This window comes from Arachis hypogaea, chromosome 4 (assembly GCF_003086295.3).
Source record: "Arachis hypogaea cultivar Tifrunner chromosome 4, arahy.Tifrunner.gnm2.J5K5, whole genome shotgun sequence".
Lineage (NCBI taxonomy): Eukaryota > Viridiplantae > Streptophyta > Magnoliopsida > Fabales > Fabaceae > Arachis > Arachis hypogaea.
This window is the reverse complement of record NC_092039.1, coordinates 92,971,470-92,981,201: the sequence shown is the minus strand read 5'-3', so window position 1 is coordinate 92,981,201 and position 9,732 is coordinate 92,971,470. Positions and strand designations below refer to the sequence as shown.

Below are 9,732 nucleotides of genomic sequence, written 5' to 3'. Positions count from 1 at the left end.
CGGACTCTCTGAAAGAGCCAAGGTATCTCTGGATTATTCTGCAGGTGGATCTTTACACATGAAGAAAACTTTGGAGGAGGCAAACGAACTCATTGAGATGGTAGCTAACTGGTGCACGAAACTGACTCCGCACGTTTGTCAAATCCAGTAGTTTGTCAAATCCGAACAATCCCTGGCAACGGCACCAAAAACTTGGTGCACGAAACTGACTCCGCACGTTTTGCATAGATAGACTGGCAAGTATACTGGGTCGTCCAAGTAATACCTCAGGTGAGTGAGGGTCGATCCCACAAAGATTGTTTGTTTGAGCAAGCAATGGTTACCTTGCAGATCTTAGTTAGGCGGATAAAAAATATAGTTGTCACGAGAAAATGTATAAAATAGATAAGTAAATAAAACATTACTAAATAGGTGTGAACTCAATGGTATGAGAACGGTTGAGGCTTCGGAGATGCTTTGTCTTTCCGGATTAACTTTTCTTATTATCTACTTCAATAACTTTCTGATTTATTCAATGGCAGCCGTGAGTAATTAACTCATGTCCTCTCATTAAGTTAACCTCCTCCACTGCAACAATTCACCAGGTTGAAAGTGACTCATGTCCTCTCATCAAGCCACCTCTAGGTTTTTCATTGTAGCAGAAGATGAAGCTCTAAGCAATCCACTCCACTTCAAGATCCTACTCAAGGTGCCACAGACAAGGAAGATCTTCCGGAGTAGGGAACGCTGCTTCTCAGACTCTAGCCTTAGCGCCACAGAGACCTCACTTACCCACGGTCAATGGGATTTCGTGTCACATATCCAAAGTTGCCCAGGTACTCTATTGGAATCCGCAATGCAATCTCTAGCTTCGGTTTAACGCTATTTGGGTTAGGACTCGCACGGAACCCATGTAGAAGAAGGGTGATTGTCATGGGTCACCCTCAATTCATAAGATGATGAACGAGAATGCATAAGAGAATAGAATTAGACATATTGAACTAGAACAGTAATATTATTAATCCATGAAACTCAGCAGAGCTCCTAACCTTAACCTTAGGAGGTTAGTGACTCATACTGTTCGAAAAGTAAAGCAGGGGAAGAAGAAGATCAAAAAATAAAACTCTTTTAAACAAAGGTGATCTCCTCTAATATATACTAATCTGCTTCACTTTCCGGACCCACTTGATGGGCGTCCAACACCAGGAATAAGGTAGGTGGCTGGTATTGAATGCCAGTTTTGGGCCTTTGTTTTCAGAGCAAAGTATAAACTATTATATATTTCTAGAAAGCCCTAGATGTTAGCTTTTCATAGCCATTGAGCGCACGGCATTTGGACTTATGTAGTTCCAAAAAAGCTCCTTTGAGTGCACAGAGGTCAGTTCCTGACATCATCTGCAGTCCTTTCTCTGTCTCTGAATCAGACTTTTGCTCAAGCTCCTCAATTTCAGCCAGAAAACACCTGAAATCACCGTAAAGCAACAAAATCAAAGTAGAATCCAAAAATGTGAATTTTTTACTAAAACCTATGAAAATATAATAAAACTTAAACAAAACATAGTAAAAACTATTTGAAAATGATGCGAAAAAGCGTATAAAATATCCGCTCATCAAAACACCAAACTTAAGTTGTTGCTTGTCCCCGAGTAACCAAAAACAAAGTAGGATAAAAAGAAGAGAGGGATACAATAAATCTCAGAGTTCTCAATGAAGCTTAGTTTCAATTAGATGAGCGAGACTAGTAGCTTTTTGCTTTTGAATAGTTTTGGCATCTCACTATCCTTTGAAGTTGATGAGCGGATAATTTGTATACTTTTTGGCATTGTTTTTAGTATGTTTTTGATATGATCTAGTTAGTTTTTAGTATATTTTTATTAGTTTTTAGTTAAAAATCACTTTTCTGGACTTTACTATGAGTTTGTGTGTTTTTCTGTGATTTCAGGTATTTTCTGGCTGAAATTGAGGGACCTGAGCAAAAATCTGATTCAGAGACCAAAAAGGACTGCAGATGCTGTTGGATTCTGACCTCCCTGCACTCGAAGTGGATTTTCTGGAGCTACAGAAGCCCAATTGGCGCGCTCTCAACGGCGTTGGAAAGTAGACATCCTGGGCTTTCCCGCAATATATGATAGTCCATACTTTGCCCAAGATTTGATGGCCCAAACCGGCATTCAAAGTCACCTCAAGAAATCCCAGCGTTAAACGCTGGAACTGGCACCCAAATGGGAGTTAAACGCCCAAACTGGCACCAACGCTGACGTTTAACTCCAAGAAGAGTCTCTACACGAAATTTGCTTCATTGCTTAGCCCAAGCACACACCAAGTGGGCCCGGAAGTGGATTTTTATGTCATTTACTCATTTCTGTACACCTTAGGCTACTAGTTCTTATAAGTAGGACCTTTTACTATTGTATTTTCATCTTTGGACATCTAGTTCTTAGATCATGATAGAGACTTTGGTAGCTATCTTCATTTTTATGCTATCTTAATCATTGGGAGGCTGGCCATTCGGCCATGCCTAGACCTTATGCTTATGTATTTTCAACGGTGGAGCTTCTACACACCATAGATTAAGGTGTGGAGCTCTGCTGTACCTCGAGTATTAATGCAATTACTATTGTTCTTCCATTCAATTCCGCTTGTTCTTGTTCCAAGATATCACTTGTTCTTCAACTTGATGAAGGTGATGATTGACGCCCATCACCATTCTCACTCATGAACAAAGTGACTGACAACCACTCTTGTTCTACAAGCATTTGAGGCTTGGTGAATATCTCTTGGATTCCTGATTGCACGATGCATGGTTGATCGCCTGACAACCGAGTGCTCGCCTGACAAACGAGCCAACCATTCCGTGAGATCAGAGTCTTCGTGGTATAGGCAGGACCTGATGGCGGCATTCAAGAGAATCCGGAAGGTCTAAACCTTGTCTGTGGTATTCTGAGTAGGATTCAATGATTGAATGATTGTGACGTGCTTCAAACCTGTAACCTACTGGGCGTTAGTGACAGACGCAAAAGAGTGATTCTATTCCGGTAGGGGAGGGAACCAAACCGGTGATTAGCCACACTGTGACAGAGTGCATGAGCATTAGTTTTCACTGCGAGGATGGGAGGTAGCTGCTGACAACAGTGAAACCCTACACGAGCTTGCCATGGAAAGGAGTAAGAAGAATTGGATGAAGGCAGTAGGAAAGCAGAGAGACGGAAGGGAAGGCGTCTTCACACGCTTATCTGAAGTTCCTACCAATGAATTACATAAGTATCTCTATCTTTACCTTTGTGTTATTTTCGTTCATCACTATATCCATTTGAGTTTGCCTGACTAAGATTTACAAGATGACCATAGCTTGCTTCAATACTAACAATCTCCGTGGGATCGACCCTTACTCGCGTAAGGTTTATTACTTGGACGACCCAGTGCACTTGCTGGTTAGTTGTGCGAAGTTGTGTAATGCCATGGTATTGAGCCACCACGTGTTTGGAGCCATTACCGGGGATTATGAGAGTTGTGAAAAAGTAATGTTCACAATTTCGCGCTACCAAGTTTTTGGCGCCGTTGCCGGGGATTGTTCAAGTTTTGAGCAAGCTTTTGGTAACATCAGTGCCAAGATCCGGCAACAACATCAAGTTTTTGGTGTTATTGCCCGGGATTGTTTAGGCTGGACAACTGACGGTTCATCTTGTTGCTTAGATTAGGTATTTATTTTTTTCGAAATTCTTGAAGATGAGTTCTAGAGTTTCATGATGATTTGTTGAAATCTGGCTGGCTGAGAAGCCATGTCTAATTTCATTGGACCGAGGTTTCAACTTATCACCACAAGAGCTTGTTGATTTCTTATCAATCTTGCTTTTGGAGCAGTGATCTGCTAAGGCTTGGCTGGCCTCTGGCCATGTCTAGTGTTTTGGACCGAAGCTTTCTTTGAAAGCTTGGCTGGCTGTGAAGCCATGTCTAATTCCTGGACCGGAGTCTTAGACTAGCATTGCACTGATTCCTGGAATTCTCATTAAGAATTTTGATATCCTTTTTCCACTTAATTTTCGAAAAACACAAAAAAAAATTTTACAAAATCATAAAATCCAAAAATATTTCTTGTTTGAGTCTAGTCCCATCATAAGTTTGGTGTCAATTGCATGCATTCATATGTCTTATTGATCTCCAAGATGTTCTTGATGATTTGCTTGATCTGATCTTTGAATTCTATTGACTTGAGTGTTTTGTGTGTCTCATATGCATTTTCGTTTTGTTAGTGTCAGTAGTATACAAACTGCTAAGTTTGGTGTCTCGCATGCATTGTCATTTGATTCTTGTTGCATTTTGGTTTGTCCTTATTATTAAAAATCCAAAAAAAATTTTTTAATTTGTGTCCTTTCAAGTCAATAATACAGAGAATTGAAGATTCAGAACATACAGCAGAGGAATTGCACAGAAAAAGCTGGGCGTTCAAAACGCCCAGTGAAGAAGGACAGACTGGCGTTTAAACGCCAGCCAGGGTACCTGGTTGGGCGTTTAACGCCCAAAAGGGTAGCATTTTGGGCGTTAAACGCCAGAATGGATACCATTCTGGGCGTTTAACGCCAGGATGGCTAAAGGGGGAAGATTTTGTTTTCAAATCAAATTTTTTCTAAGTTTTCAAAATTTCTTCCAAATCAAATCTTTTTCAAATCAATTTTTCAATCAAATCTTTTTCAAAATTAACTTCTTTCCTTTTTCAAAGAAACTTACTATCAATTAATGATTTGATTCAACATTTCAAGTATGTTGCCTTTTCTGTTGAGAAAGGTTTAATGTTTGAATCATATCTTTTCTTGTTAAGTCAAGTTTTTAATTTTCAAATCAAATCTTTTTAAAATGTTTTTCAAATCATATCTTCTCAATCACATCTTTTTAAAACCAATCATATCTTCTTAACCACATCTTTTTCAAAATAGTTTTCAATCAAATCCTTTTGATTTCTAATTTCAAAATCTTTTTCAAAAATCACTTGATTTCTTTTCCATTTTCATTTTCGAAAATTAAGTAATGTTTTTCAAAAATGTTTTCAAAATTTTTCACTTAATTTTCGAAAATTACTTGCCTCCTTCTCACATCCTTCTATTTGTGGACTAACACTATCCCTTAATGCAAAATTCGAACTTCATCTCCTTTGTTAAGTTCGAATTTTCCACTTCTGTCTTCTACTCTTCTTTTCCTCTGACACTTCAAGGAATCTCTATACTGTGACATAGAGGATTCCATATTTTCTTGTTCTCTTCTCTTTCTTATGAGCAGGAGCAAAGACAAAGGCATTCTTGTTGAGGCTGATCCTGAACCTGAAAGGACCTTAAAGAGAAAGCTAAGAGAAGCCAAGGCACAACTCTCTTTAGAGCACTTGAACGAACTCTTCAAGGAAGAGGAACATATGGCAGCCGAAAACAACAACAATGCCAACAATTCAAGGAAGGTGCTGGGTGACTTTACTGCACCTACTCCCGACTTCTATGGGAGAAGCATCTCTATCCCTACCATTGGAGCAAACAACTTTGAGCTTAAGCCTCAATTAGTTTCTCTAATGCAACAGAATTGCAAGTTTCATGGACTTCCATTGGAAGATCCTCATCAGTTTTTAGCTGAGTTCTTGCAAATCTGTGACACAGTCAAGACTAATGGGGTTGACCCTGAGGTCTACAGGCTGATGCTATTCCCTTTTGCTGTAAGAGACAGAGCTAGAACATGGTTGGATTCTCAACCTAAAGAAAGCCTGGACTCTTGGGAAAAGCTAGTCAATGCCTTCTTGGCAAAGTTCTTTCCACCTCAAAAATTGAGTAAGCTTAGAGTGGAAGTCCAAACCTTCAGACAGAAGGAAGGAGAATCCCTCTATGAAGCTTGGGAAAGATACAAACAATTGATCAGAAAGTGTCCCACTGATATGCTTTCTGAATGGAGCATCATAGGTATTTTCTTTGATGGTCTCTCTGAACTGTCCAAGATGTCTTTGGATAGCTCTTCTGGAGGATCTCTTCATCTGAAGAAGACGCCTACTGAAGCTCAAGAACTGATTGAAATGGTTGCAAATAACCAATTCATGTACACTTCTGAAAGAAATCCTGTGAACAATGGGACTAGTCAGAAGAAAGGAGTTCTTGAGATTGACACTCTGAATGCCATTTTGGCTCAGAATAAAATATTGACCCAACAAGTCAATATGATTTCTCAAAGTCTGTCTGGAATGCAAAATGCACCAAGCAGTACTAAGGAAGCTTCATCTGAGGAAGAAGTTTATGATCCTGAGAACCCTTCAATAGAAGAGGTGAATTACATGGGAGAACCCTATGGAAACACCTATAATCCTTCATGGAGGAATCATCCAAATCTTTCATGGAAGGATCAACAGAGACCCCAACAAGGTTTCAATAACAATAATGGTGGAAGAAACAGGTTTAGCAATAGCAAGCCTTTTCCATCATCTTCTCAGCAACAGACAGAGAGTTCCAAGCAGAATACCTCTGACTTGGCAACCATGGTCTCTGATCTAATCAAAACCACTCAAAGTTTCATGACTGAAACTAGATCTTCCATTAGGAATTTGGAAGGACAAGTGGGTCAGCTGAGCAAGAAAATTACTGAACTTCCTCCAAGCACTCTCCCAAGCAATACTGAAGAAAATCCAAAAGGAGAGTGCAAGGCCATCAATATGGCCGAATTCTGGGAGGAAGAAGAGGCAGTGAACGCCACTGAGGAAGGCCTCACTGGGCGTCCACTGACCTCCAATGAGTTCCCCAATGAGGAACCTTGGGAATCTGAGGCTCAAACTGAGACCATAGAGATTCCATTGGACTTACTTCTGCCATTCATGAGCTCTGATGAGTATTCTTCCTCTGAAGAGGATGAGTATGTCACTGAGGAGCAAGTTGCTAAATACCTTGGAGCAATCATGAAGCTAAATGACAAGTTATTTGGAAATGAGACTTGGGAGGATGAACCCCCTTTGCTCACCAAAGAACTGGATAACTTGTCTAGGCAGCAATTGCCTCAAAAGAGGCAGGATCCTGGGAAGTTTTCTATACCTTGTACCATAGGCACCATAACCTTCAAGAAGGCCTTGTGTGACTTAGAATCAAGTGTAAACCTCATGCCCCTCTCTGTAATGGAGAAATTAGGGATCTATGAGGTACAAGCTGCAAAAATCTCACTAGAGATGGCAGACAACTCAAGAAAACAAGCTTATGGACTTGTAGAGGATGTTTTGGTGAAGATTGAAGACCATTACATCCCTACTGATTTCATAGTCCTAGAGACTGGGAAATGCATGGATGAATCCATCATCCTTGGCAGACCCTTCCTAGCCACAGCAAAGGCTGTGATTGATGTTGATAGAGGAGAGTTGATCATTCAAGTGAATGAAGAATCCTTGGTGTTTAAGGCCCAAGGATATCCCTCTGTCATCATGGAGAGGAAGCATGAAGGGCTTCTCTCAAAATAGAGCCAAACAGAGCCCCCACAACCAAACTCTAAGTTTGGTGTTGGGAGGCCACAACCAAACTCTAAGTTTGGTGTTGAACCCCCACATTCAAACTCTAAGTTTGGTGTTGGGAGGTTCCAACACGGTTCTGAGCATTTCTGAGGCTCCATGAGAGTCCTCTGTCAAGCTAATGACAATAAAGAAGCGCTTGTTGGGAGGCAACCCAATGTTTTATAATTAATTATTTTCTTTTGTTATTTTATCTTTTTTGTAGGTTGATGATCATAAGAAGTCACAAAAACAATAGAAAAAGCAAAAACAAAATGAAAAACAGGAAGAAAAACAGCACACCCTGGAGGAAGATGCTGCTGGCGTTCAAACGCCAGTCAGCCTAGCAGTTGGGCGTTTAACGCCCAGTCTGGCACCCTTCTGGGCGTTTAACGCCAGAAAGGGGCACCAGACTGGCGTTAAACGCCAGTAAAGGGCAAGAACCTGGCGTTAAACGCCAGGAATGGGCACCAGCCCGGCGTTTAACGCCAGAAATGGGTCAAAACGTGGATTTTGATGCCATTTGGTGCAAGGATGCCTTTTCCTCGACACCACAGGATCTGTGGACCCCACAGGACCCTACCATCACTCTCTCTCTTCTTCCCCCATTCACCAATCACCTCAACACCTCTTCCCCAAAAACCCCTCACCTATCAAATCCCATCTTTCTCATTCACCACTCACATCCATCCTTCATAAATCCCCACCAACCTCACCCTTCAAATTCAAACCACTTTCCCTCCCAAACCCACCCATAATGGCCGAACCTTTACCCCACTCTCTCCTATATATATCATTCTTCAACCCTTCATTTTCACACAACCTAAACACCACTTCTCCCCCTCTTTGGCCGAACACACCACCATCTCCCTCTTCCTCATTTCTTCTTCTTCTACTCTCTTCTTTCTTCTTTTGCTCGAGGACGAGCAAACATTTTAAGTTTGGTGTGGTAAAAGCGTTGCTTTTTGATTTTTCCATAACCATTATGGCATCCAAGGCCGGAGAAACCTCTAAAAAGAGGAAAGGGAAGGCAAAAGCTTCCACCTCCGAGTCATGGGAGATGGATAGATTTCTCTCAAGGGTGCATCAAGACCACTTCTATGAAGTTGTGGCCTTGAAGAAGGTGATCCCCGAGGTCCCTTTTTCACTCAAAAAGGGTGAATATCCGGAGATCCGCCATGAGATCCGAAGAAGAGGTTGGGAAGTTCTTACCAACCCCATTCAACAAGTCGGAATCTTGATGGTTCAAGAGTTCTATGCCAATGCATGGATCACCAAGAACCATGACCAAAGTGTGAACCCGAATCCAAAGAATTATCTTACTATGGTTCGGGGGAAATACTTGGATTTTAGTCCGGAGAGTGTGAGGGTGGCGTTCAACTTGCCTATGATGCAAGGAGATGAGCATCCTTACACTAGAAGGGTCAACTTTGATCAAAGGTTGGACCAAGTCCTCACAGTTATATGTGAAGAGGGCGCACAATGGAAGCAAGATTCAAGAGGAAAGCCGGTCCAATTGAGAAGGCATGACCTCAAGCCCGTGGCTAGAGGGTGGTTAGAGTTCATACAACGCTCAATCATCCCCACTAGCAACCGGTCCGAAGTTACCATAGACCGGGTCATCATGATCCATAGCATCATGATTGGAGAAGAAATAGAGGTTCATGAGGTTATAGCCCAAGAACTCTATAAGGTGGCGGACAAGACCTCCACCTTGGCAAGGTTAGCCTTCCCTCATCTCATTTGTCACCTCTGTTATTCAGTTGGAGTTGACATAGAGGGAGACATCCCCATTGATGAGGACAAGCCCATCACCAAGAAAAGGATGGAGTACACAAGAGATCCCACTCATCATGAAATCCCTGAAATTCCTCAAGGGATGAATTTTCCTCCACAAAACTATTGGGAGAAACTACACACCTCCCTAGGAGAGTTGAGTTCCAACATGGGACAACTAAGGGTGGAGCACCAAGAACACTCCATCATCCTTCATGAAATTAGAGAAGATCAAAGAATCATGAGGGAGGAGCAACAAAGACAAGGAAGAGACATTGAGGAGCTCAAGCACTCCATAGGATCTTCAAGAGCAAGAAAGAGCCGCCATCACTAAGGTGGACCCGTTCTTTGATTTCCTTGTTCTTTGTTCTTCTGTTTTTCGAAAATTTATGCTTATGTTTATCCATGTTTGTGTCTTGTGATCATTAGTGTCTTAGTGTCTATGCCTTAAAGTTATGAATGTCCTATGAATCCATCACCTTTCTTAA

The 9,732-nt window shown here is 41.4% G+C and overlaps 1 non-coding gene across 1 annotated transcript; it reads right to left on the bottom strand.

The window, feature by feature from the left end:
* Positions 1 to 5,785: 5,785 nt before the first annotated feature.
* Positions 5,786 to 5,893, bottom strand: LOC112799006 (small nucleolar RNA R71). Its single transcript, XR_003200597.1, has one exon. It is a non-coding gene; the product is annotated as a small nucleolar RNA R71 (small nucleolar RNA).
* Between the last annotated feature and the right edge of the window lie 3,839 nt (positions 5,894 to 9,732).